The 27,345-nt window shown below is 39.4% G+C and overlaps 1 long non-coding RNA gene and 1 pseudogene across 1 annotated transcript; one reads left to right on the forward strand and one right to left on the reverse strand.

Moving 5' to 3' along the window:
- The first annotated feature begins 246 nt into the window (after positions 1–246).
- LOC114088100 (large ribosomal subunit protein uL13-like) lies at positions 247–2,708 on the forward strand (annotated as a pseudogene).
- A 5,489-nt stretch (positions 2,709–8,197) lies between these two features.
- LOC114087870 (uncharacterized) lies at positions 8,198–23,598 on the reverse strand. Its single transcript, XR_004618725.2, has 4 exons — positions 23,009–23,598; positions 22,609–22,806; positions 21,575–21,686; positions 8,198–8,901 (listed from the first exon to the last, which is right to left on the reverse strand). It is a non-coding gene; the product is annotated as an uncharacterized lncRNA (long non-coding RNA).
- Positions 23,599–27,345: the final 3,747 nt, after the last annotated feature.

Below are 27,345 nucleotides of genomic sequence, written 5' to 3' on the forward strand. Positions count from 1 at the left end.
CACTAGATCAACCTCTTCCTTTTATAAATGAAGAAAATAAAACTAAGAAGATAAATGAGTGAGCCATGATCATCCTCTGGCTTATTTTCTGACACAAAATTGGTTCAACATACCTACCTCCCCTTTCCCCATTTGAAAATCAAAATTCATCTTTAACCTGTGGCCATGATGGAATAACAGGGACCCAATTTACTCTGAATTGAAAACAAGACAAAATATATAAACAGTTTTCAGATGTTGGACAACATGCTACATGGGACAGTGATCTCTGAAAGAAGAGAAACAAGGTGAATCTATAATTGCCCCCCAAAATTGAAGCCAACAAAGCCTGGAAGTCTCCTGAGTTGTAAGAACAGAGTTCAGAATTCAGGAAGGTTGAGGCAGCTTGAATTCATAGGTTAGGTTACCAGGGAGGTAAAAACCTGCACTGAGAGAGAGTAGTGGAGAGTCCCAGGGCCTTCGGCTGAGTCTTCAGCAGAGTATTGGTCAGTTCAGCACTCCTGTGAGAGAACTACCTGAGCCAGGAAGGAGACACCTGAAAGGAGCAATTACTAGTGCAAACAGAGGAATGGAAAGTTTACATTCCCAACAGCGTGAATGGAAACTCTCTGATATAGTGAGCATTGAGTTTCATATTCAGAAAGCTATTGCTTCATGAGACCAAGTGGGCCCTAAGGTTGCTCTGCTTCTGCCTATCAAAGTTTAAATGCAAGACTCGAAAAGATCAAACTGTTTTTAAGTAGCTTGAAATGTGCCCCAGAACATAACTCAAAAATATTTAAAGGAAGTAAAAAAAAATGTGAAATTTTAGTAAGAATACAATAACAAATTATCAGGAATACATGAAAGCAGGAAAATATATCCCATAATGAAGAAAAACATAAGTGTTAGAAACAAACCTAGATATGCCACAGGTGATAAAATTAGCAGGCAAATACATTAAAAGAATAATTATAATTATGTTCCATATGTGCAAGAAAGTAGAGAAAAGCATGAGCATATTAGGAAAAGATACATATATTTTTTTAAAAGATCCAAGTTCTTAAGATGAAAAACACAATATTTGAGCTGAAAACTCAGAACTGCTATGGAATTATAATCTTTCCCATTATTTCCATTATTATCAACACCACATATGTAAAAAATGATACTTTTCATTGGGTTTAAAAATAGTCCTTTTCATATAAAAATCTCAAATGTGCATCCAAACCAGCAATATAGAATAATGTTTGCATAGCAAAAATGTTAGCTGCATTTGCTATTGGTGTTTATAAAGAATAGGAACAGCAGACAAGACTTTTCTATATGCAAAACATATTAAGCCAAGCATAACTTCTATTCAGAAGAGTTTAAAGTCCAAAGAAAAATGAAAAATTGGGTCTGTGGCTTCATTTTTAAGCTTTCTTCATGCATAAGTTAAAGAAAAACTATTTTTATAGATTATAGAAAAAAGCAAGAAAATTTTAGCCCTTTGCCGGGATCAGAGAGAGCAGTATTCCTCCAAAATTTGTTGGGGAGCTGCAGTTAAGAATCTAACCGTCCCAGGCAGCTGCTGAAGAAGGCGGAGGGGCAGGTCCTGGTACTGGATGGTTGAGGCCATCTCCTGGGCCACCTGTTGGCCATGTGGCCAAACAGGTAAAACTGGGCCACAAGGTGATTGGTTGTGCGCTGTGAGGACATCAACATTTCTGGAAATTTCTACAGAAACAAGCTGAAGTACCTGGCCTCCCTCTGCAAGAGGATGAATACCAACCCATCCTGTGGCCTGTACCACTTAAGGCATGCTGCCCCACTGAAGTGGCACCCCCTTTCTCCACAGAAAAGCCCTCTTCACCATGGCTAATTTTAGGACTGTCAGCAAAAGAGTCCATTGTACATAAACTTCCTATTTTCGTGTCACCCTGTTTACTTGGCCACTGGCCGAGAAGATACCAGCACTCCAGGTGCTGGACACTGGTTTTTCACAAACGTATCCAGTATAGTACTTTGAAGAAATGTGCAAACAAGGCCTCTGGCCTTGAGCGAGGCTTCACAGGGATGTCTACATTTTTAAGATAAGTTACAAATGGGCCCATGGTAACAGCGGGCAGGGGGAGGAAAGAAAGGGGAGAAGAAGCTCTCCCCTTCTCAGGTGTTGTCCTTGAAGGGTTAACTTGCCCAGAACAGTGAAAGCAAAAGCTGCTTTTCTGTGAACTTCTGCAGACTGTGAACTTCTGAGCCCCTCCCCTTACACACTGGGTATAAAACTCTGAAACTCCCTGAACTCAGGGTTCAGGGGATTGATTGATTACAGCAAAGGCTGTACCCTCTGAACCTGGCTGCAGCCAAATAAAACTGTTTCCTGCTATCTTCAGTGCCTTGCCTACAACACCACAAGACCGAGCAAGGCCAGGCTGCCCTGGACCGCCTCAAAGTGTTTGATGGAATTCCACCACCCTACCACAAGAAAAAGCGGATGGTGGTTCCTGCTGCCCTGAAGGTTGTGCAACTGAAGCCAACAAGAAAGTTTGCCTACCTGGGGTGCCTGGCTCATGAGGTCGGCTGGAAGTACCAGGCAGTGAGAGGAGGAGAAGAGAAAGGAGAACGCTAAGATCCATTACTGGAATTAAAAACAGCTTATGAGGCTATGAAAACAGGCATAAAAGAATGTGGAGAAGAAAACTAACAAGTTCACAGAGGTCCTCAGGACCCATGGACTCCTGGTGTGAGCCCAATAAAGACTATTTATGCCTCATGTGTGGCCTGGTTTGCCCTTCTTCCATCACCACCCTGGGATATGGGGGACCCAGGGCAGCTCTCTGGGTGCCACAGGCAGCCTGGGACCTGGAAAGCTGAGGCAGAAAAGGGCCTAAGCCTTGGTCTCTGCTCCTGTTTCAGAAGATCTTTCTGGAAGGTTTCTAAGAGTTGTAAGGTCAGAATTTATGACCTGCTTATTCATTAATAAAAAAAAAAAAAAAAAAAAAAACTGATAGAACCACCAGTTACTTGCAGTATTCAAAAAAAATGAACTGGGACACTAAAGGGGGATCTCCCTGACTACAGGGGCATCCAGCTGTCTTAACCATGTGGCCATCCTATACTCTGTAGCTGACAGAATGGGAGAGCACCTTCTGAAGTGGGCCAAGTTTTAGAGGTGGAAAGACTGGAAAATGTGACCAAGGGGAACAGCACTGCCCCTTTTCCTTCCCTCTGTTTTGTGATCAAAAGCAAATAAATTATTTTTGAAGAAAAAAGAATCTAACCTAAGAAATGTAGGTAAGGAGAAGGAAAATAAAAAAGCAAGAAGCAGAAGCAGGACCAAAAAGAAACTACTATGAAAAGCAGGAACATTAAATAAGAAAAAAAAAAAAAGTAAGGTCTCTGGTTTACAAGTATGTATGAATCTCCTCGACAAAGGCGGAGAAGGTGATAATATGAGAATGCAATTAAATTCCACCAAGTTATGAGTGCCTGTTACCTGCAAGACACTGCACTAAATGAAGCACTATCCATTTCCTTCAGAAGCACAAAATGTGATGCAAGAGATGGATACAGCTACATAAACAATTGTGTCATAAGTCAGGACGATAGATGCAAAAATGAAGACATAACAATGGCTAAAGGGGTATAGAGGCATGAAATAATAACTGAGTCCAGGGGGCTGAGGCTGTAGCTCAGAGGTAGAATGTTTGCCTTGCACATATGAGCCCTGGGTTTGATCCTCAGTGAAAGAAAGAAAGGAAGGAAGGAAGGAAGGAAGGAAGGAAGGAAAGAAGGAAGAAATTGTGTCCATCTACAACTAAAAAATGAGCATGCTGCTTATTCTGGATAATAATTTCTTGAAATAAAAAAATCTCTATAAGCAAAACCAGATAGCTATAACATAATTAAAAATAAATAAATAAATAACTGAGTCTTGGGACAGAAAAACAGAAGAAGACTTCACATGAAAGGTGACATTTGAACTGTGTCCTAAAGAATAAAAGGGCCTTTACTATACATAAAAGAAGATTCTGTGGTTATCCTTCACTTAATTTCGCCCTCCCTCACCCATTCATTCTCTCTCTGTCTGCTTTGTAACCAAAAAACTGCCTCACCTGACCATCCCTGGTGGTTAAGCTTCTGATTGAGTTTGGCCAAATAAAGACATTGGAGAAGAGAGGGCAGGAGAAGAGAGAGAGGTTATTTTTTCACTGACCCATCTTGTTTTCCTCCCTGTGGTTCTGGCAGTGGCTATAATCCTCTCTATGAACAGCTCATCCTACCTTGACGGCTCCCTTTTCCTGTGGTTCAGCTCTCACTGAGCTTTGAAAATTGTCATCCTCTTGGCCCTCTGGGCCTAGGGAAAGTAAGTGCTCTCACTTTGCTAGTCTCTAGATACACCAACCACTCTTGTGTTTTCCCTTTACCAGGAGCATATCTCTGTAATTATTCCATTTAAGCTATCTGAGCAGAATCAATCCTAGAGATAATAGCATAAGCAAAGACAAGAAGGAATGCTTGCTTGGAGAATAGCACAATTAGAGAGTTGCATTCTGAGGAACATTATATGGATAGGAATCTGTGATAGAGGAGAATCATTTTAGAGGACTGGAGTCAAATTATATGGCCTCACCAAGTAATTTGGACTCTATTCTTGGGTAAGAGAAAGCCTTTGATAGTGATTGAGTGGGTGTCATCAGATCTGTGTTCCACAAAGATCTCTCTATGAGCACATGGAAAATGGAATGAAGAGGAAAGAGAGCAGAGGCCGGGAGGCCAGGAAAGAAGTTGTTTTAATAAGTCCTATTATAGGACATTGATTGGTGGTAAGGAGAATGTATCTGACACAGGTCAGCAACAAAAGCTATAGGATATGGCAAGTAAATGAATTGAGGACAAAGCACAAGGGATGTTTAAGGATGACTTCCAGGTCTCCAATATGGGAACATGGGAAAATGGTGGCCTTATAAACAGAGAGATTCTCAGAATTGGGAACATGATGAGTGTGATTTTATACCCCACATAGACAGTGAGGTATTATGAAGTACTCAAGCTGAGATGCTCAGCAAAGAACAGAAGATTTGGATCTATATATCAAGAATGAGGTAAAAACTGAAGATAAAAGCAGATAATCCCGAGTTGTGGTTCTCAATCCTAGTGGGACTCAAAAATCACCTGAGGAGCAATTAACAAAATAGATGCCAGGATCCAAACCCAGATGGGTTACATCTGATTTCTAAGTGGGGCTAGAAATCAGATTTAATTGGTATGTATCTAATCAGATTTAATGGAATTTAATCTGGATTTTGTTGTTGTTGTTGTTGTTCTGTTTTGGTCCAGGGGCACGTTACCACTGAGCTACATCCCCAGCCATTTTTATTTTTTATTTCGAGACAGAATCTCACTAAGTTGCTTAGGGCCTTGCTAAGCTACTGAGGCTGGCTTTGAATTTACAATACTCCTGTCTCAGCCTCAGAATCTCAGCGATTCTGTAATTGCTGGGATTACAGAGATGCACCACCTGGCTCAGCCTGGGTTTGTATTTTTAAAGAGCTCCCTATGTGATTCTTAGATGCATCCAGTGAGGAAAATTCAGAGCAATCAGAAGCAGCTAAGAATGGAGGGCACCAGCATTTAAAAGGATGGACAAGGGAGGTGATGAACAGCAGAGGGGTAAAGCCTGCAGGTAAAGAAAAAGGCAATAAGGAGAATTTTAGCAAGGGAGTGGACAAGCATATCACACGCTACAGACAAGTGGAAGAGGAATGTGAGGAGGCCACTGGATTTGGTGCACGGGGGTAATTACTGATCTCTGGGAACGCAGATTTAGCAGCTACAGAAGTCAGATTGCAATAGGCAAGAAGTCAATGTTAGGAGAAGGAAGTAGAGGGAAGAAGCATAGATTCAAGACATTTAGTACAATTGGTAGGAGAAAACCATAATTTATGAGGAAAAAGGTTGAAAGAAAGTTTCATGGGGCTTTAAGCTGAGTGCACTAGTTGTTTAAGAAGAATCAGGAAACATTAAAAGAGAGGATGAAATTGCACATCTGGGGTTATTAGAAAAGCAGGCCCCATACTGGAGTGACTCTGCACCATATACAACCAGAGGAATGAGAAGTTGGGCTCCACTTGTGTTCAATATGTCAAAATGCATTCTAATGCCAAAGAGATAGGATTTAAGTTGAGAAAAGGTGAAGGGGTTCAAGCCATTATTCTCATAAAGAGATGGAAGGCATGAATGACTGCTGGAGCAGAGAAGGTAGAGGGAAAAGTAGATTCAAAAAGAATTTTCCATGTGCAGGGTATCCTGCTAAAGTTCTTCTAATTTTCTGCATTCAGTGATTAAATGTGTTTTTCAAGGACAAATGTTGTCAGAGAAGATAAGAAGCGAAAATCAGGCCTATTCTGCCCAATTTCAGCCATTTAGTCACCTTGTTCCTCTGGTACCATTACAAATTAATGACCCTTTAAAGTTTGGCCTGCAATTTGTTTTAAGTTAAATGCTCATTTCTAGCTGAATAGGAAAATATTTCAGTTATGATAATATTTCCTTAGTTTAGTTTAAAGGGAAGAACTGTGGAAGATCATTTAAGAAACTGAAAAAGCTTATTATTGAGAATGCTCCATTAGTGAGGGCAAGGGGAGATGGGGCTTCAAAAAGATAGTGCTTAATGGTCCAAGTTAATGGCAATCAATAAATATTTAGGAAGTAGATTTAGCCTGCATATTTTAAAGTTCCTCCTTAAAATTTAAGATGTGAAGAATGCAACTTTGTGGGGCTGGGGTTGTGGCTCAGTGGTAGAGCGCTCGCCTAGCACATGAGAGACCCTGGGTTCGACCCTCTGCATCACATAAAAATAAACAAAGGTATTGTGTCCAACTACAACTAAAAAGTAAAATATTAAGAAAAAAAAAGAATGCAACTTTGGATTGCATATCTATCTAGAACTGTGTGACCTCTTTCTATAATGCCTGGGCAGTTGTGTGGACTCAGTGGATGTCAGCTGAGGATCAAGCCATCCCACATTGCTAGACCCTCCATTATCATCTATACTATACTGGTGAGCAGGCCAGTAAGCTCAATGGCTTCCAGTTTTCCAGATGACAAATGGGAACTTCTACATGAAAAACTTGTGACAATAGCTGTCCTTTTTCACTAGGAAACATTTTACAAAATTGGGATCAATAAATTCAGAAAGAGCTGCCATGGGTTTCCTTCACTGACATCCCAGTAAACCAAGTTGGGGTGCAGGAATAGCTGCAAAGAAGGATAGGAAACCTGACCAAGAGGCTGAATGAGCTTCAGGAGACCCCAGGGGTTAAGCCTTCTTGCTGACAAGGTTGTAGAAGGCTAGGATAAAATCAGGGTAGCACCCCTGCTTTGCTCTCCAGTTTCAATACTGAACCCCTATAAATTGTTGCCAAAGGCATTATTGGGACCCTTGCCAAGGAATGCTGGCTGAGCCATGCCTGACTACCCTATTTTATTTCTATCCCATTTATTATTTATGTCTAGACTACCACTACGGTTTGAATGTGTCCTTTTCAAAATTTATATTAAAACTTAATTCCTATTGTGACCATATTAAGAGGTGGAACTTTTGGAGAAGTGATTAAGTCATAAGAGCTCCACCTTCATGAATGGATTAGTGCCTTATAAAAGGACTGAAGGGAACTAGTTTAGGCCCTTTTTGTCCTTCCTGCTTTCTCCATGTGAGGACCTATTATTCACCTCTTCTGAACATGAGAACACAGCAAGAAGGCCCTCACCAGATACCAAATGCTAACATCTTGAACTTGGATGCCCTAGCCTCCAGAACTGTGAGAAATAAACTTCTATTGTTTATACATTACCCAATCTGTGGTATTTTGTTATAGCAGCACAAACAAGCTAAGACACCTACTTTAAAAACACACACACACACACACACACACCAGATTTGACGTGATCAGAATAGCATGTAATTTTTAAATAATTTGGAGATTAGATTCTCACTCATCCCTACAGACTCAGCTCCACACAGTACCTGACACACATAGTAGCTGATGTTCACTAGCTTATCTATTAAGTGTCTGAATTTTGCCTATGTCATGTTGCTTTCTCATGTTTCCACATTATTTTTATTTTTTAAATCTTCCTTATAAAGTTTTATAATTTTTTCACAATTTTTGGGGGCGACTGAGTATTGAACCACTGAGCTACAACCTTCGTCCTTTTTATTTTTTTATTTTGAGATAGGGTCTCACTAAGTTGCTTCGCTAAATTGGGGCCTCACTAAATTGTTGAGGCTGGCCTCAAACTTGTGATCCTCCTACCTCAGCTCCCAAGTCACTGAGATTATAGAAGTGTACCACCGTGTCCACCTTATACGTCTTTACATGAAATAGTTGAAGATACATCTTGACACTATAAGGAAGCTCAATTTGTAGACACAGATGTTTTCTTAATCTTCCAGTGGACTTATTTTGCCTACAGTCCTGGAAATATTTTAACATAGGTGCATTAAAGGAGTATCAGTTTGAAGCTCCAGGGCTTTCTGTCTTCTGTTTCCTAAATAAATAGATTTCAAGTGAAATTATTATGGCTAGAAGACCTTTGGGGTGATACCACCTGACGTTTACTTAATGTGTTACTTTAGGGAAGCCTACATTTTTCTCTTATGTTTTGGTCTATTACATCCTGGACAGAAAGATACAAGGCAAACATTTTCATTTCATCTCTTTCCTAAAAGGTCAAAATGATGACAAAATCAGCAATAGAACCCACACCTTTGGCTTTAAACACAGATTTCATGCTTTATCCACTGGCCCTCTGTTTCTAGTGACAGGGATTATAGAAAATTGGCTTAAAACAAACACCGGCTGTCCCTCAACCTCTTCCTTAGCAGCTCATCTTCTTTATTCATGGTCATACCAGCTTGATAGGGTGACTCCAAACCTATAACAAGAAATGTAAGCTTCAATTTATATAGAATCATTCATACCGCTATCTCCATTACAAAATGCTTTTGCTTTGCCAACTTAAGAGTTGTAGAATTACAGAGCAGCACTACGGAATTAAATAACAAGTAACAGCTGATACTAATAATTAGCTAAATTTATGGTCTAGTAGAACTGTCACAACTGAGGCAGCTCTCCTCCGCCCCTCATCTCCCTGCCTTCCTGCTCCCTCCTCCTTCGGCAACAGCAACCAAGTGAAGTGCTGAGGTTGTCATATTAGTCATCATGAAGTCAAGTCACTGCTTTTACTCTGCGACTTTACTACCTATTATATCAAGAATTTCCAACCACTTTGAAGTTGCATCACCTCATCATTGTTTAATTTTACAACTGCTCCTTTTGATGCCATGCACTTCTTGGTAGGAAGAGCAGACTAGGATAGATTCAAATCTCTTGGGAATTTGCAACAGACTCAGAAAAGACTTGCTTTTTACAAAATCAGTATCGACAATTAGTACTCTATGTGGTAATTTGTAAAGGAGTTCCTCCTGTCCTCTTAAACCAAGGGATTAGAAATCAAACATCAGCAAGGCATGCTGGAGTCACATGGAAGAAATCTGGAATGACTGTTTTTCCATGGATGGTGGCTTTCTATGGTCACTATGACTTCACTGATAACTAGAAGGAATTCAAGAATGTTATTATATAAACCCAATCTAAAAATCCTTGCAGCTTTAGTGGAACACATCTATACACATCTATACACAGCTTTAGTGGAACACATCTATAGTATAGCTACTCAGGAGACAAGAAGATCACATGAGACCAAGAGTTTGAGACCAGGCTGAGCAAAGAGCAAGACCCCATCTAACTGCCACCAACAACAAAGTAAAAATCCATACATCTTGGGTTTAACACAGAATGACCATTTATCGCTTTTATTAATCACTTATATCTCTCCACTCACAGACCCTTAACCTCTAAGAATAGGAATATGGGCTTTCTTTCTTTTTTAACCAAATAATCAGGTAAAAAAAATTCTTTGGGACGCCAAAGCTGCTCCTTCTTCAAGATATGCTCTTGGGAGTCAGAGGGAATTTGGACCTAGAGGATTTTTATATTGTCTGCTACAGCATGGAGGGTAATTGTCAGGGTGTCCTCTATGCTCTGATAAACTGCCAACTTACCTGAATGAAATGTTTCTCAATAACACTCCAAGCTGAGGAGGGGGTCCTGAATAGGAAGAAGCAGTAACATTTTATGCACCTTTTATTATTGCATAAAAGTGATTTACTGACAATTTATTATTAGGTTAAGACATCAAAACAATTAAAATGAACATAAAAATCTTATATTTCCAGACTCTTCTGGCTACCTGAGAGTGATATACATAGGTATCCATCTTTTTCTCTTCACATGAAAGTTTTCATAGGAACTCCTCTCTCTCTCCAATCTCTCCCCACCTAGAGGTGATAGAGAGTCACCTCCAGGCTCAGGTCTGAGTTCCATTGAGCTTGGAGGGTTTTTTTTGGGGGGGGGTTTGTTGTTGTTATTAGGGGAAGAGGTCTCTTGATTTTCCTGAAGATGAATTTGTCCGTTATGAAGGAAAACCTGTGCAAATGGGAATTAGCTCAGAGTGTAGCTCTTGCCTAGCATGCACGAGGCCTTGGGTTCAATTCCCAGCAATACATGTATACAAATCAGTGCTCTTTAACTGTGACCTAACCAAGAGAGATTTCCAGTTCTTGCCTCTATCACCACCACATATTCTTGATTTTGATGGCTGATACTAACATCAAGTTCACAATATGGTAGATTGGTCTATCATTTCATCAAAACAACTGTCTTCCCAGCCCTGCTATCCTATAATATCTGCTAGAGAAATAATGTAGAAAATCATGTTTTGAAAATAGAGTTGGAAATTTCCTTCTGCAAAAAGTTTTTTAGTTTTACTGTATGCTTTCCAGAACCAATACAGTCCTTTCAAATTTTTTTTATTGTTGTTGTTTATTTGATTGATTGATTGACACAGGGGTCTTACAATGTTGTCCAAACTGGTCTTAAACTCCTAGGCTCAAGTGATTCTCCCGACTTAGCTTCCTGAGTAGCTGGGTTTACAGGCATGCACTACCATGCCCTGAAGATTCTTTTTTTTTTTTTTTCCTCCTAGAGAGAGAGAGAGAGAGAGAGAGATTTAATATTTATTTTTCAGTTTTCAGTGGACACAACATCTTTATTTTATTTTATGTGGTGCTGAGGATCAAATCCAGTGCCCTGCGCATACCAGGCAAGCGTGCTACCGCTTGAGTCACATCCCCAACCCCTTGAAGACTTTTAATTCAAAGAGGGTCTAACTCTCTAAGAGACAATGTCCAACAACTATGAGTTTGAATACCAATGACACTACTTACTTGCTACAAGTATTTTATTATCTGTAAAATGGGGCCAAGTGTAGGGAGAGCTGACAGTGCTACTTCCTGTTGCTACTCATTTCCATTCCTTGACTATGGAGATGATCAGCCTGAATTTTACTGCCTACAATATTTGCCACATGTAGCATGCAGTTCTTTTTTTTTTTTTTTTTTTTTGTGGGAGAGGCAGGTACTGGAGATTGAACCCAGGGCCTTGCACATGCTAGGAAAGCACTCTACGACTCTACCACTGGGCTAATCTCCACACCAATGTGTAGTTCAATTACAACATGATAAATTGGCAAAACTAATATTTTTTAAGACTACCTTTGAAATTTCCTAGGGTTGGTCTTCTCAGAGGGTATGTCTGAGGAACTAGGTGAGGACCAGGATTCTCTGGACTTGGGACTCTTCACCCTCCACTTAACAAATGACTCCAGCTACTTATTTATTAGTGACTTAAGAGCTTTTGTAAACCAATTATCATGAGCAAACAGTACTTATTATAAGGCCATAAAAAACAATAAACCCTGCCCTTATCTAAATTGATTGCTCTAAGTCACAGACATTCAGGGAATGGTTAGATTTAAAATTCACATGGTTAACAGTAAAGATTTATAGGTGCTGTAGACCGGTCCTCCTTGGGGAGCTGATGGTGCCAAAATACCAAGTCTGAAGGTCAAAGAATTCATATAAGAGTCTTTCACTGGTAGTAGAGGAAAAGAAAATTAGGGGAAAATTCTGGGTATAATCCAAACAACTCCTTCCCAGCATACTAGAATATGTAATACATTAGAGATTATTTCTCCTCTGGGTACATTAGTCAATAAAATAAACAGAAAAAAACCTTGTTGTCCGGTTAAACATGGAAGATTGAATGCTCATATTTATCATTATACTCACAAGATAAATTTAGTAAAGGAATTTTCAAATGACACAAACCCACAAAAATGAAAAGAAAAGTAGACAAAGACATGGTAAATGAGAGAAATAAATATTCAGAGAAAGTGGAAAACTTAAACTTAGAAAAAAAATCAATCAGTCTCAGAATCACAGATTCAGATACAGGGTACAACTTGTTCTTCTAAAGGGACGATGGCTGGGCAGGCTTGAAACAGAAGGACTGGTTGAAAGTTTGTATAAAACCTATTTAAATCACTTCTGGTTTCCCTCTCCAGCTCTCCCTGCCAGTCAGCTGCTCCTTCCCTCCTCCAGAATTATGTCCAGGAGGGGAACTTGGCACAGCTGGGAGAGGTGGACAGTGACATTAGAGATAGTCTGTTCATTGCTCCCTTCCCACCATTGGCTTGTGGCACATTAGTAGCTGGGTTTATAGCCCCAAGGGGAAAATTCAAGGATTTATCTCTGAGAAAATTAAGTCTGAGAAAAACTGGGGGCTCATAAAATTACCCTTAAGGAAATCACTATTTGATTAACATCCCTCCTAGGGTAACCAAATTTAACAAAGAAAAGCAAAGAATGCCTGTATAAATTTTAAATTTGGATAAACAAGGGATAATTACTTTGTATAAGTAATGTTCCATGCAATATTTGGGATATACTTATAGTAAAAAGTTATTTATTATTTATCTGAAATTCACATTTAACCTGTTATCTATATTTTATCTGGCATCTCTATCCTCCACCCCATATTCTAGTTAGTGCCTCATTCTTATGCAGGAACACAAGGCTAAGTACCACCAGGAATGTAAGAAAAGCCTTCAACAAGAAAGACAAAGGCCAAAACTAACAGTATAAAGGAATTTAGAAGAACCAGAAATAATAATGGAAGCAGAAGAGAACTGAACAAACTAGAATTATTACCATTATAAAAATAAGAAAAGAATTGTTTCACGAAACAAGAACAGCAATCTATTAAAAAGTAAAAGAAGAGCTGGGGATGTAGCTCAGTTGGTAGAGTGCTTATCTAGCATGCACAAGGCCCTGGGTTCAATCCCCGGCTCCACAAAAAAAAAAAAAAAAAAAAAAGTGAAAGGAAGAAGTAAGTTACTTCTAAAAAAAGAAATAGAAAACATGATTATAGAAATTAAAATTTATTTTAAGGATTAGAAAACAGAAAAGTCCCATGTGGAGAAGTACATAGTATAAGGCTCAGAACTCAAGTGGGAAAAGAAAAGAATTTGTGCATGGAAGGAGGCAGTAGTGGAAACAGAAGTTTGGATACATATGGGGGAATGATCAAATGTATAAATAAATTATATATAATAGGCGGGGGGGCTGGAAGTATAGCTCAGTTGGTAGATGCTTCATAAGCCTAAGTTCCAACCACTCCCTTTGAATTACTCCTCCTGGAGTTTCGGCCCCATGTGTACATAGTGCACATGTTAATAAACCCTGTTTGCTTTCTTCTTGTGATTCCGTCTTTTGTCAGTTTAATTTCCAGGGCTTAAACTGGAGAACCTAGGAGGGCAGTGAAAAAAGTCCCCCCCCCCCACCTTGCATGCACAAGGCCCTGGGTTCAATCTCCAGCACCACAAAAAAAAAAAAAAGCAAACAATAGGCCAGGCTTCCATTCCCCAGAAGGGATACACATACAGAAAGAGAAAAAACTAATATGTACTCCTTGATGCTCAGTTAGAATTGGAAATATCACTGTGAATTCACAATTTCCAATATAGAAAATATAAATAGAAAAATTAATAAATATGTGAGTGTATGTTTATTTGTTCATACACACATATATTCCTTAACTCTGCCAACCAAGAGAAAATGGAAGTAGAAATGTATTAATAGTAATGAGTACACCTAGCACCCAGAATTTGACTCCTAAAATTGTCCATCAGAGCTCCTTGGAGAAATGACTGTTTACTGGAGTGGGACAGAAAAGGGATAAAATGAGCCTGTAAATACTTGGGAGGCAGTTTGAAGGGACACCTACTGACAAAACCAACCACCAATTGGAGATCAAAATACATAAGTTAAAATGATGATGAGGAATAGGATATTTGCAGTTTCAATAACTCTCCACTAAATACTAACTGGGAAGTCATTGATCTGTAATTTTTAAAATAATTTTTCATGTAAGTCAAAAAGACGGAGCAATTCTTCTAGTCCAAAGGAAGGAGGCTAAAGACATTATTAAAACAAGTGTCAAAACTTGAGTGGGATCGAAGTATTGGATGAGAGTATGCATCAGGGTTAATTTCCTAAATTTTTAATAGTTATTTTATGTTTTTTGTAGGTTGTATAATTTTTTAAAAAATATTTTTTAGCTACACATGGACACAATATCTTTATTTTGTTTATTCATTTTTATGTGGTGCTGATGATCGAACCCAGTGCCTCACATGTGAGAGGCAAGCGCTCTGCCGCTAAGCCACAACCCCAGCCCCAAGGTTGTATCCTTAATGCAGGAAATACACACTAAAATTTTGGGTGTGATAGGACATCAGATCAAAACTACTCACTCTAAATAGTTTTTTTGGGAAAAGTTCTGTATACTGTACTCGCAACCTTTCCGAAAGTGCGATTGCTGGTAGGAGATCAGAACATGCTATCTCACACATACCACTTTGGTCATAAGGACCATTTTGAGCTGAAGACAACTGAGAAGTAGCCCACAGATCTCTCTCTTCACCCTGCCATTTGCCTAAAAGGGTTAGACTCTTACTGTCTCAAGTTTAGAGCTGGCACTAAGAGGAATCTATATAACAAATCTTACCAAAACAACCCTTATATTAGTTCCCCTCACATATTAACCTTCCCACAGTTTGTTGCCCCTTAAAGACTATAGCTCCTTTTCCTTTGTCTTGTCACTCCTCTACATATCCTTCTTTGTTCAGATGCTATATAAGCTTAAGTTCCAACCACGCCCTTTGAATTACTCATCCTGGAGTTTCGCCCCATGTGTACACAGTGCACATGTTAATAAACGCTGTTTGCTTTCCTCTTGTGAGTCCATCTCATCTTTTGTCAATTTAATTTCCAGGGCTCAAACTGGAGAACCTAGGATGGCAGTGAAAAAAAAAATTTTTTTTCCCTCCCCTACAAGTTCATAACAAAAAATTCAATATATCATATAGCTGTGGTGATTAAATAGGCTAATGTAGACTCTGTGTACTATAAAGCAGTGGCTTCCTGTCATTTGGATTTCATGGTCCAGTAAAACTTTTTTTTTAGTGGGAGAAGCACTGTAGTTATGATCTTTTTATTTAGCCACATTAAAAGAAGGCATTCAGAAGAATAAGACTACCATCAATTATTATTATCATTTCATAAAATGATTATTTCTACGAGGACCATTTCACTTTGGCAGATATAATCTCAAAATATAAAATTGAATACATTTGCCTCGAAGAAAAACTCAGCACATTGTCCTTATTCTTATCATTTCACCATTACACTAACTTGTGAAAACTTCATGAATCAGACTACGTCCCCACACTGCCTTTCCTCCTCCCTTGCCATTTACCTACCCTATGAGGCTTCACTGTCCAAATGTTAACCACTAGCTACATGGGACTATTAGGCACTTGAAATGTTCTTAGTTTATTGTAAGATGTGCTATACATGTAAAATACATGCTAGATTTCAAAGATATAGTATGAAAAATATAAAATATCTCAATAAATTTTCATTAATGTGTGAAAATAAAAGGAAAATCAGGGTTGTGGCTCAAGGGTAGAGCACTTGCCTAGCATGTGTGAGGCAATTCTCAGCACCACATATAAATAAATAAAAAATAAAAATCCATCAACAGCTAAAAATTAAAAAAAAAAATCATTCTGAAAGCATCAAAAGAACTTTTCAAAATGAAATCAGGAAGCTATTAGGAAGCAGTACTTACCGCCCAATTCCAACAGCTTTCTAGACATGTGAACTTTGGTTATTAAGTTCAGGCATCTAGAATAATTATACTGTGCCCAGCAACTTTTGATGCATATCAAGAGGTTACTAGACTCTTGTTTAATGGATATTTTCACTATATACATTCTTTTCTTTATCTCCTATTGATCCCATAGTCCATGGCATACAGCACCTGTTCTCAACTATAACAGTTTCCCACAAACAAATTTTTCTCCCTTGAATAAATCAACATTGTTTGCTTAGTACAGGTCTCCAAGCTTCCTTGCCTTCTTCAGAACACTAATTCAAAACTATCTGAACTTGTGCCTCCTGAACTCCAACTCCTAAAACACCAAATAAACTCCTTTCTACTTTTTTAGCTTGTAAGTTTAGATCAATCAACAGTTAAAATAATAGTATTTGGAGACTATTGGATCAAATATATTATTAAAATTAATTTCATTTTACTTTTAAATACGTGGCTACAAGAAAACCTAAAATTACATACGCAGCTTACAGTATATTGTCACCAAACAGCAGTGTTCTAAGGATAATTTCTTTTCCAAATGAGTTTGCAAGCTTTGATGAGAAAGAGTTGGGAGAGAAAGAAAAACTGGGATTAGAAGGTGGGAGGAAGGGAGAGAGTGAACAAAGAAAAATAATAAATATATGTCCTGGGTATTGGGGACAATTTGGAAAATTTGGTGGTAAAACTCCATTGGATGCAGATTATGGGGAATTTAAGAAGTGTCCTTCAAGTGAAGACTCTGATGATGCCCTGTAGAGTTCTTTTAGAGATTTACATTGCTAAAGATTGGAATGTATGTCTGATTTTTTCTCAGTTCCTGGATTACCTTCTTAGATTATAATTCTAGGAAACTGACTCTCCTGAGGACCTCATGATTTATTTGGGATACTTTATTATTCTAAAAATTCACTGAATTAGTCCACAAAGCTTTCTAGGATTTTCCTTTCCATTCATTTCTCCCGTTTCAATTCTTCCAAGTGGGACCCAGAGTAACAAATGGAAGGTGGTTTGCTCAGCACTGGGAGGACCCCTCCAGATTCCAAACCCTTCCCAGCCCCACTCTGTCTCTTGCCTGGTTAGACCTCATAAGGCATTCCTGTATGATTGATGGGTATGAAGTAATGCAGATCTTATCCTACTGGGGCTTTATCACCCATGAGGCTCTTTATTTATTTATTTTTAGTTGCAGTTAAACACAATACCTTTATTTTATTTATTTTTTTTTTGTGGTGCTGAGGATCAAACCCAGGCCCTCGCACGTGCTAGGTGAGCACTCTACCGCTGAGCTACAACCCCAGCCCCAAAGGTCTTTTTTTTAAAAAAAAAAAGAAAAGATAAGAAGTCATTTGCTTAATGAGATGCCACTTTCCTACCCTCCTCATATATTAATTATTCAGGCCTTCCCCTTGTACTTTCTGGAGACTCATTCTAATGGACTTTGGTATATATATCCTGGCAATAACATAGAATAATGTCATGTGATAAGAGCATAAGGGTATGGTTTCCTTTTCTGTGCAAAAAAACACAGAAACCATGAGGAAAAGCTTGTGTTAACAGCTTTCCAATGTCCAATCTTTCCAAGGCTGAATCCTTGGGTGTCAGTTCAGATATCACTTCCTTTCCTGAATACCTAGTCTAGAATAGCAATTTCACAGGGCTGGGGATGTGGCTCGAGTGGTAGCGCGCTCACCTGGCATGCATGCGGCCCGGGTTCGATTCTCAGCACCACATACAAACAAAGATGTTGTGTCCACCGAAAACTAAAAAAAAATAATAATAATAGAATAGCAATTTCTCTGCCTCACTCTACAAAACACTATAGTGTTTTCCATTTTCTTCATAAAATTTACTGTAACCTTAAATTTTCTTGTTTACTTATTTACTGTCTTTCCTATTAGAACATGAACTCCATGGGGGTAGAAATTCTTTCTCTAGTATTTGGCACATATGAAGTGATCAATAATTATTTGTTGGGTTGCAGGGGAGGAGGCACAACACAGTGGTAGAGTGCTTGCTTAGTGTAAACAAAGCCCTGGCTTGGATCCCCAGCATCACAATAAAAAAAATCATCAATATCATTATTATTTTTGAATGAATAAAAGTGAAAGAGAGAGAGAGAACCACACACACAGAGAGAGAGAGAGAGAGAGAGAGAGAGAGAGAGAGAGCAGGAAGACTTTGTGAGGCCTTAGGACAGGAATCATGTCCTCTTTTCTCTTGGGGAGCAATGCAACTGCAATTACTCACATACTCATCAGAAACAGCAGAATGTTTAATGAAGCCACAAGCAGTTGAGGGCCTTACAGGAAGTCTGCTCAATATATCTAAAAGACAAAGGCAATGTGACCTGCTTTTGGTCTATTTGCTCCAGGAAATAGTACTCTCATTATTTTGTTTCATGGTGAAAGTGGCCAAAATGGGTAGACTGCCTTGGAATAGGTTCTTGCCAAAGGGATTAGAATAGAGGGAGGGAGAAACAATTAATGTGAAGTTGATGACTCTAAACTTCAAAAAGGTATACACAATAGCAGGAAACAAAGCCAAAGCATGAGGAGTGGTTTGCACAGCAAACCCTCAGGGGTATGCCTTGGTTCGCAGGGAAGATGCAAGTGCAATCAGATGTGGCCCAGGAATGATGTGATATTGTGGAACATGAAGTTAATGGGATCATTAATGATGCAGATGTACCTAGATTTCAAGGAGATGTAGCCTATTAGGAAGGTCATTCCTGATTTTGTTTTGGCACAATGTCAGACAGAAATGTGTGTGGTCTCGGAGCACTCGATTGGGAAGGAATAAACCCAGATGAACCTGTCTGGAGGAAACAGACCAAAAGCAGGTTGGTAAGCCTGCCCTTCCTCAAGTAAACACCTGCAAGTCTTGGGAAGGTGGGCTGCCAGCTGGGATATGCATTGGCATGAGCTCTTTACCTTTCAAAATAGTTTGGATCTGTTATCATTTTACTTCTATTTCAAACCTGTGAGGTTGGGAGGGCAGTTGCTATTTTCAAAGACATTTATAAATGTAGACACTGAAGCACAGGGTAGGTGGCTTGTCCAAAGCCATCTTGCTTAAAATAATGGGAAAATCAGTTCTTTGTTTACTAGGTTTCTAAAACCGTGGAATCCCTGCATTAGAATCACCGGAGGAACATGCTAAAAAATTTATATCCACTTCAGGGGAAGAAAAAATATCTTTTTCTTCTTTACCCCTCTGAGTTGTTATCTGGGGCTTCTGTAACAAAAGACAGATTAACAAAAGCATACAAATTTATTTTGATTTTTTTTTTCACAGCACTGGGGATTGAACCCAAGTCTTATGTGTATGTTAGGCAAGTGCTCTGCCACTGAGCTATATCCCCAGCCCAGACAAATTTATTTAATGTAATTTTATATGATATGACAGCTTTCGCAAAAAAATAAAGACCTAAAGAAGTTAATCTTGAGTGTTTTATCATGAAGAATGAAGAGTGGTGGAGACATGTGATAGGACAAAAGTGTTTGAGCTATGTGGAGTGGAGTAGGGGACACACCATTCAGGCTCCTCTCTTTGTCCCTTCATCATCAGAGGTCAGATGCTCCTTCCTCCAGTCATAGGGAGGGCACATCTCACGTGAAGGTCTTATGATCTGCTTCTGGGGAGAGTCATAAAAGTCTTTCCTGTGTATGTCATTTCTCCAACTCCTTAAACTTAAATAGTTTAATAATGCCAAGGTAGTATGTCCTGACCTGGACGACACACTCAAGAACTTCTTAATCAGGGAATATCTAGGTCAGGGCCCAGAAACCTGCACTTATTATGAACTCCATGTGATTCTTACATATACTAATGATTCAGCAGAGCAAGCCATCCTTAACCCCAAGGCAGTGTAATCCATGGGGCCATTGGTACAATTCTGAACTCATCTATTCCTGTGCTCTTTTCCTCAAACAGAGTCCCTCTTTGAACTGGAAACACAGTGAGTTCCTTAGAAGAAAGTGTTGTATTGATTGTAAATAGAAGAGTGAACAAATGTTGACAGGGACTATTTGAAGCTCTGGCAAGGAACACTTGCTAAAATAATCTTAATTAAATTTTAGATTGTATAACATGGCAAAGCCTGGGAATCTGCTCTTCAGTGGTTAAAGTAACATGTAACCCAACTGGCTGATCAAGTGTTCCAAGACTAAAAAGAACTGACAAAGAGCTTTAGAGTCATTGCAACTGGCAAAACCAAAGCTCCATTGGCAGGCTAAAGGGTTGTTGAAACAAGATATGCTGCAACAAGTTCTGGAGTGAAATAAGAAAAGCATTTCAAACAGCTGTTGAAAGTTTACAAAATTGGAATGGGGAAGGGCCCATCACAACATACAAAACAATTTAAGGAAATACCAAGGGCCAATAGAGAGCGGATTCTTGGGGAGAAGGGAACAGGATTTATAATTTATTTATTTTTTTTTTTGATGCTGATAATTGAACCTAATGGTGCTATACTACTGGGCTACATCCCCACCCCTTTTTATTTTTTGCTTTGAGACAGTCTCACTAAGTTGCTGAGGGCCTTGCTAAGTTTCTGAGGCTGGCCACAAACTTGCAATCCTCCTGCCTCAGTCTAGTCTCCTGAGTTGCTGGGATCATAGGCATACACCACTGTACCAGACTATAATTCATTTTTAATGTAAAAAATTCAGTTAGTATGAGTCAATAACATTAGTATCCCTACTTCGGACTATATAGCAATTTAGTCCTGTAGGTGTCAATGTAAGGTCTAGGGTAATCCCTTACATTTGTGGAGCTCTTTACAATTTAAAATCCTTCATGTCATTACTCTCATGTGACCCTACTTCACCTTAAAGGTCTCAAAGCCCTTCCATCATATTTCTTATTTATAATCTTTACCACTGCTTTGCAATGTTTATCATCCCCATTTTGCAGGGAAATTTTTGAAAAAAATATGGTCTCATAAAATTAAGGATCTGCCCAAGTTTACCCAATTGATTTATGAAGAAGCTCGCTCAACTTTAGGGCTTTCTCATTTCCACACCCTGTTATTTATGCTTGCAAAAAAAAGTAGCATTTAGCTCAGAGAACCACAGCACTTGAGGACAAGAAGCCTCCTCCCATTTGACAGAAATAAAAACTAAAACACAATAAATCTGGGGCTTTGCCCTAAGTCACATGGTTATCAGTAGAGCTATATTATTTCAGAACTTGTTCTACTTTGCTTGCTTCGTCTCATACTTTTTGGGTTGCTAGATATAAACCACACATGTTAACTTAGAATATCAGAATAAATGCATTTAATATCTGTCCTCTGAAGTATGGGAGCCTAGTAGGTTAAAAAATCCCTTCAGTTTGATTTAAAATGGCATCACTGGCATTTATTGACTTTAAAAGCTTGGATCTTTCAGCTTCTCACATTTTGATATTATAATCAATATACTTACCACATTAACAGTGCAGAAACGCTTACTCTGAGAAGTGCCCAAGTTTCTCTTTTTGGTATAGATGACTGTATGCTCCAGATGATGTCAAGATTAAAGGAGTAGTTTTATTAGACTTTTGGTAAAAGGGAGAGAATAATGGGAAGAAAACCAGATTAAAAACATTATTTCTAAAATTACCTGTTATTAAAGGCTGCATGAATTCTAATCCCAGAACAAAATGTAAAAATTAGTGTGCCTTGCAGGGATGTAATCAGATAATTGTACACCTATGTTCATAGTAGCATTATTCACAATAGCCCAAAGGTGGAAGCAGCCCAAGTGTCCACCAACAGATGAACGTATTATAAATAAGGTATATTCTATACATATAATGGAATATTATTCAGCCTTAAAATGCAGGAAATGCTGACCATGCAACCACATGGATGAATCTCAAAAACATTCTGTTAATGAATGAAGCCATCAGAAAAGGACAAAGTAATGGATAATTCCTTACATGATATTCTTAGAGGAGGAAAATTCATAAAGACAGAAAGTAGAATGGTGGTTGCCAGGCACTAAGGGGAAGGGAAAATGGGAAGTTAGTGTTGAACAGGTTCAGTGTTTCGGCTTGGAAAGATGAAAATTTCTGTAGAAGGATGATGCTGATGGTCACACTATAAATGTACCTAAAGCCATTGAACTATACACAGTCAAGAATGGTTAAAGCCAGGCGAGGTGGCACATGCCTGTAATCTCAGTGGCTCGGGAGGCTGAGGCAGGAAGACCACAAGTTCAAAGCCAGCCTCAGCAAAGGTGAAGCACTAAGCAACTCAGTGAGACCCTGTCTCTAAATAAAATACAAAATAGGGCTGGGGGTGTGGCTCAGTGGTTGAGTGCCCCTGAGTTCAATCCCCAGTACCAAAGGGGGGGGGGGGAAGAAGAAGAATGGTTAAAATGATAACTCTTATGTTTTATATATGTATATGTTTATTTATTTATTTATTTTTTACTACAATAAACAACAACAACAACATCAAAAAAAAGGAGCGAACCTTCTTTTTGAGTTTCCTTCCTCCCTCACACCCTCTAGGCAGTAGGTCTGTGCCTTGGGACAGCCCAGGGGCTCCAGCTCAAGTTCCAGGGTTTTTTTATCCTTCTTCAAAACTTCACTGAAAACACCATCACAAGTCAAATCCAGAAAGTGAAACTCTAGAAGACAGAAGGCCTTGTTGCTTCAGAGGTCAGTGCCCCTAAAAGGATGGGAAGTGTTACAGTGTGGATATGGTTTGTCCCCTTTGAAGTTAGTGTTGGAATTTGATTCCCAATGTAACAGAGTTGAGAGGTGGTAGGGACTTTGAAGAGGCAGTTAGGTTGTTAAAGAGGAATTAATATGGTTCTCCCAGGACTGGATTCATGGTGGGAAGAATGAGTCACTATAAAGCAAGGCCATACCTCCTGTTTTGCTTTATCCACACACTCTCACTGGCCCTCTGCATTTTCACCCTGTTAGGATGCAGCACCAAGGCCTCACCAGAAGCAAGGAGGGGCTGGCATGATGCTCTTGGACTTCTCAGCCTCCCAAACTGTAAGCCAAATAAACCATTTTGCTTTATAAATCTTCCAGTCACAGATATCCTATTATAGCAATAGGAAACAGACAAAGACAGGGAAATTATTCTAGATTTAAAGCCTTTAAAGAGACAGAAACACAGTACATGCATGAACTATGATTGGTTCCTAATTGGAAAAAACAGAAATAAAAGACATTTGGGGAGCAACTAAAGAAATTTAAATATGGACTCAATATTAAATAATATTAAAAAACCATTGTCAGGTATTTTAGATGTGGTAATGGTATTATGATTATTTAAGAGAAGCTACATGCTGAAGTATTTAGGTGTGAAATGTCGTGATACTTGCAGCTTACTTTCAAATTATTAAGGAGAAAATATATGCATTTACACAATGGTAAAACAACAGCACACACACACACCACTAATAACAGCAAAAGAAAAATTGACAAAGCCATAGATAAAACAATTTTTTAACCTGAATTATGTATATAAAGGTGTTCATTGTATTAGTTTTTGAAAGTTTTTATATATTTCATTATTTTTATTATGAAACATTATATTGAGTACTCAGGCCTGTTCGGTTGTAGAGCGCTTGCTTGGTATGTTCAATCCTAGCTCTGCAAAAAAAAAAAAAAAAAAAAAAAAATTGAGTAAAAACCACCATCATCACTGGTTCCCGAGTGTTCAGAGGATCCCAGACTCTTTGTCCAACCATTACAAACACTATTTCATTTGATTCTCAAATGTTGTATAAAGATGGGACTGTCACTACCTTCGCTTTTACAGATGATGAAGTAACTTTTCCAGGACTACACAACTTCAAATCTGGAAGTACAGAAGTTGGAGGCATAGGAGATGAGTATAGACCCCTCAAATCATGGCTATTAGGGGTGTGTCAACCACCTAGGAGCAGGGTCTACATAGGCTCAGTGCCCAGAGTAATATATTGTTTCTATCATTTGTATTCTAGAGATGAAGCTGGATATTTTGCCCCTCCCGGGGAAGCACAGAGTGTTTTGTAGCTATTATCTCATGTGCAGCCTTAGGCAATCTGGGAAACCGTGCAAATGCTGTAATTCTTTCTAGTTTCAGCTCCAGAGGCTTGCCTGAGGCTCCTGTCTCTGTGGTCATCACCTGGCTCCTTTTGACAGCAACAACAATAAATATAGTAGTTAACATTTATATACCATTTGCTCTGTGCCAAGCACCCTTTTAACAGATCCCCGTGACGTTCCTATTGAGTAGATATGTTAATATCCCCATTTTAGAGAAGAGAACATTGAGGCACAAACATAAGCCACATAGGTAGTAAGTAAATACTCATTATTTCAACCAGAGTTGGAAGAGAATGTTGATCCAGAGGAAACCCCAAATCTGCCTAATGGTTCTTAGCTCTCCTAGGGAGAACTTTGTTGCAGTACTTGTCCCCAACCATGTCAATTTAATGATGCTTCCAACTTCTACCCCACTGGCACCAAAGGGTGTCACTGTCACATCCTTAGTGCCTGTGGTGATAGGCAAAAGTATGACATCTGCAGTTGAGGGGAGAAATGAAGAATTTCCACGCACTAATGCCCTTTTCAATGCTTTATTCACTCAAATCACTCAATACAATTTCACTCCAGAGGTTATTTTCTTTTTAAAAATATGTTTTAGTTGTAGATTGACACAATATCTTTATTTATTTATCTTTATATGGTACTGTGGATCGAACTCAGTGCCTCACTCATTCTAGGTGTGTGCTCTACCACTGAGCCACAACCCCAGCCCCAACTCTATAAGTTCTTAATCAAGAAAATGACAATCTTTAATGCTGGGCACTGCAATAGACATAATCAATTCATAGCAAACAATTCTAAGTTAATCCTAAGCACTGCAAACACACTTAATCATGACAGACATTCCCTCTGCATGCTAAGCTCAAGTGCCAGATCTAGAGTCTCAAGTCTTAGGCCTTAAGTCCAGCAGATGCACATTCACTCAGACCTCAGTGATCAAGTCAGGAACTGATGGAGTCTTCTCCTGAGCTGATGGCCGGTTAAGGAGAGGGTCATAAGGAGAAGTCACCGTTCTCACCAGGGTCAAGATGTGACTGTAGAGTTTGAGAGCTGGGAGGATGATGCAGAGGATCAGGCAGATGATGAGAAAAATTGGGATGTCAGTCCAGGTCCTCATAAGGCTCTCTGGCATGTGGGCATCAGTGTTGGCTGGCTGAATGTCTGCTCATTTGCTCCATCATTTACACTAAATTTTGGTGCTTCTGCTCACCATTTCAGTCCCTATCAGCTGTTACTGGGTTTATTAGTGATGTTTTTCATTCTAAGGTCAGGATATGCGATTTGGTGGTTTCCACCCTGATCTCACACCTCTGATTCTTATCAGGACGAAACCAAATGACAATGACTTCATTCTGAGTTTTATCAGGATTTTGGAGAGTGAGTTGTCTTTATCAGGCTATGCCTAATGGCATACTGGAGGGCTCTGTAGGCTGGTGCCTGGTGGGACTGCAGATTTCTTTAAAATGGAGTTGCTTAGGCTAAGGCCACCCTTACAGTGCCTTTGCCAAATATATGACCTGCTCTTTCTAAATTTGACCTTTGAGTCTTTGTTTCTTATAAAACAGCAATAACTCCCAGGTGGCTTGATATCTGATCTAATCACCCCACTCTGCTACTTACTAGCCACCCTAACAAACTACAGAAAACTAGCGTGCTCATCTTCCACATAAGGAAGGAAGCCTTCCTGGTCAGCCTCACTTGGTAGACTCAACCACAATGCTAGCAGCTGGCTTTGACTATGTAAAAGTGGTGAAGAGCTGGGCTTCTCCAACCCCATCCATGTTCTCCCTCCTGCCACATCAGGAAGTACCAGATGAACCTGTTCACAGTAAGATGTTAACCATACTTGTAGCTCTCCCAAAAGGACATCCTAATATGGGATCCTTTGTAGCAGCAATGTTTCACCCAAAGAAGTGACTCTCTGGTGACAAATGATAATTCAATAGGGCTTATTATCCTTTCTACTGTCAGAAAAAAAGAAAAAGGGGAGGGGGAGTGAGTTCCCCTTCACTACCCTCCTCACACCACAGTGAGCCAAGGCTTGGTGTTCAGTGGTATTTGTCCCTCATTTTATCTGGTGTGGGAGTTACTGGCAGCTAATGGCTTCTCTATAATTCAGGGGTCAAGCCCAAGAAGGAAATAAGCTACAGGTGCTTCAGAGGATAGAATGAGGATGTGAGGAAAGAAGCTGGGGTTTCTTGGGTGAGAGAGAGTTAAGTTTTTTTTTTTTTTTAAGTCTGGGAGGACATTCAAGGACATCCTCAAATAGTGGAGACTTGGGCCTTTTCCACACAGGATCCTAGGGGAGCCATTGGTGCCTGGCAGTCAGGCCACTGGCATGTCTCTGTAGGAGGGTCTTGAGCAGCAATGTGGTTGAAGGCTAGGAGGAGAAGAGGATGCTCTAAGCTGTTTACATGGCTGTATATATGAAAATGAGAAAATATTTAGCAAAGAATGAGGATGCTGATGCAGATTATAGGGGGAAGGTCCAAAGTCTCCTCAAACTTCTTCCACCACCATCATCCACTCAGCACGCGACTAATGCCTCAGGGACAATCTCTAACTCTATGACCTTGAAAACATAGACAAGAGCAAGGGCCCCCAGAGTATGCAGGCAAAGTAGGTACCATGAGGGGGAATTTTTTAGTCTAATAACTGCATCGCATAACAAAGAAGCAATATTAATAATGATTTTATTGACTAACTCAGACCCCTGCCCTATATCTCCATTACCAAGTAGGCCTGAATTCTAGAACTGCCCAACAGCAGGGAAGAGGAAACTTCAGTAACAATATCAGGGATCCCACCGGTCAGGCACAGGTAGAGTCCAGAGCATGATTTCACTTGATTTGGAAAAATAAAGAGTTGTGTGTTTCCTTGCTCCTTGGTAAGTAGAGTGAACACATACCTATTATTTAGGTATGGGGTGGGGGAGATAGAAATAGTTAGAATGATCCTCAAATCATCAGGCAGCTGGAGAAGCTGCCAGGCTCTGCCCTCCTGCATTTATTTGCCTTTAGTTGACAAAGACAAATTAGCCCAGTACCTCTTGAGCCAGAGTTTGCAATGCAGAGTCTGCAAGAATGTTTACTTGGGGAGCCACACTGTTCTTTATCTCAGCAGGTGTAATTCCATCACATGATTGTCTGGATCTGCT

The sequence above is a fragment of the Marmota flaviventris genome, chromosome 2 (genome assembly GCF_047511675.1).
Source record: "Marmota flaviventris isolate mMarFla1 chromosome 2, mMarFla1.hap1, whole genome shotgun sequence".
Taxonomy (NCBI): Eukaryota; Metazoa; Chordata; class Mammalia; order Rodentia; family Sciuridae; genus Marmota; species Marmota flaviventris.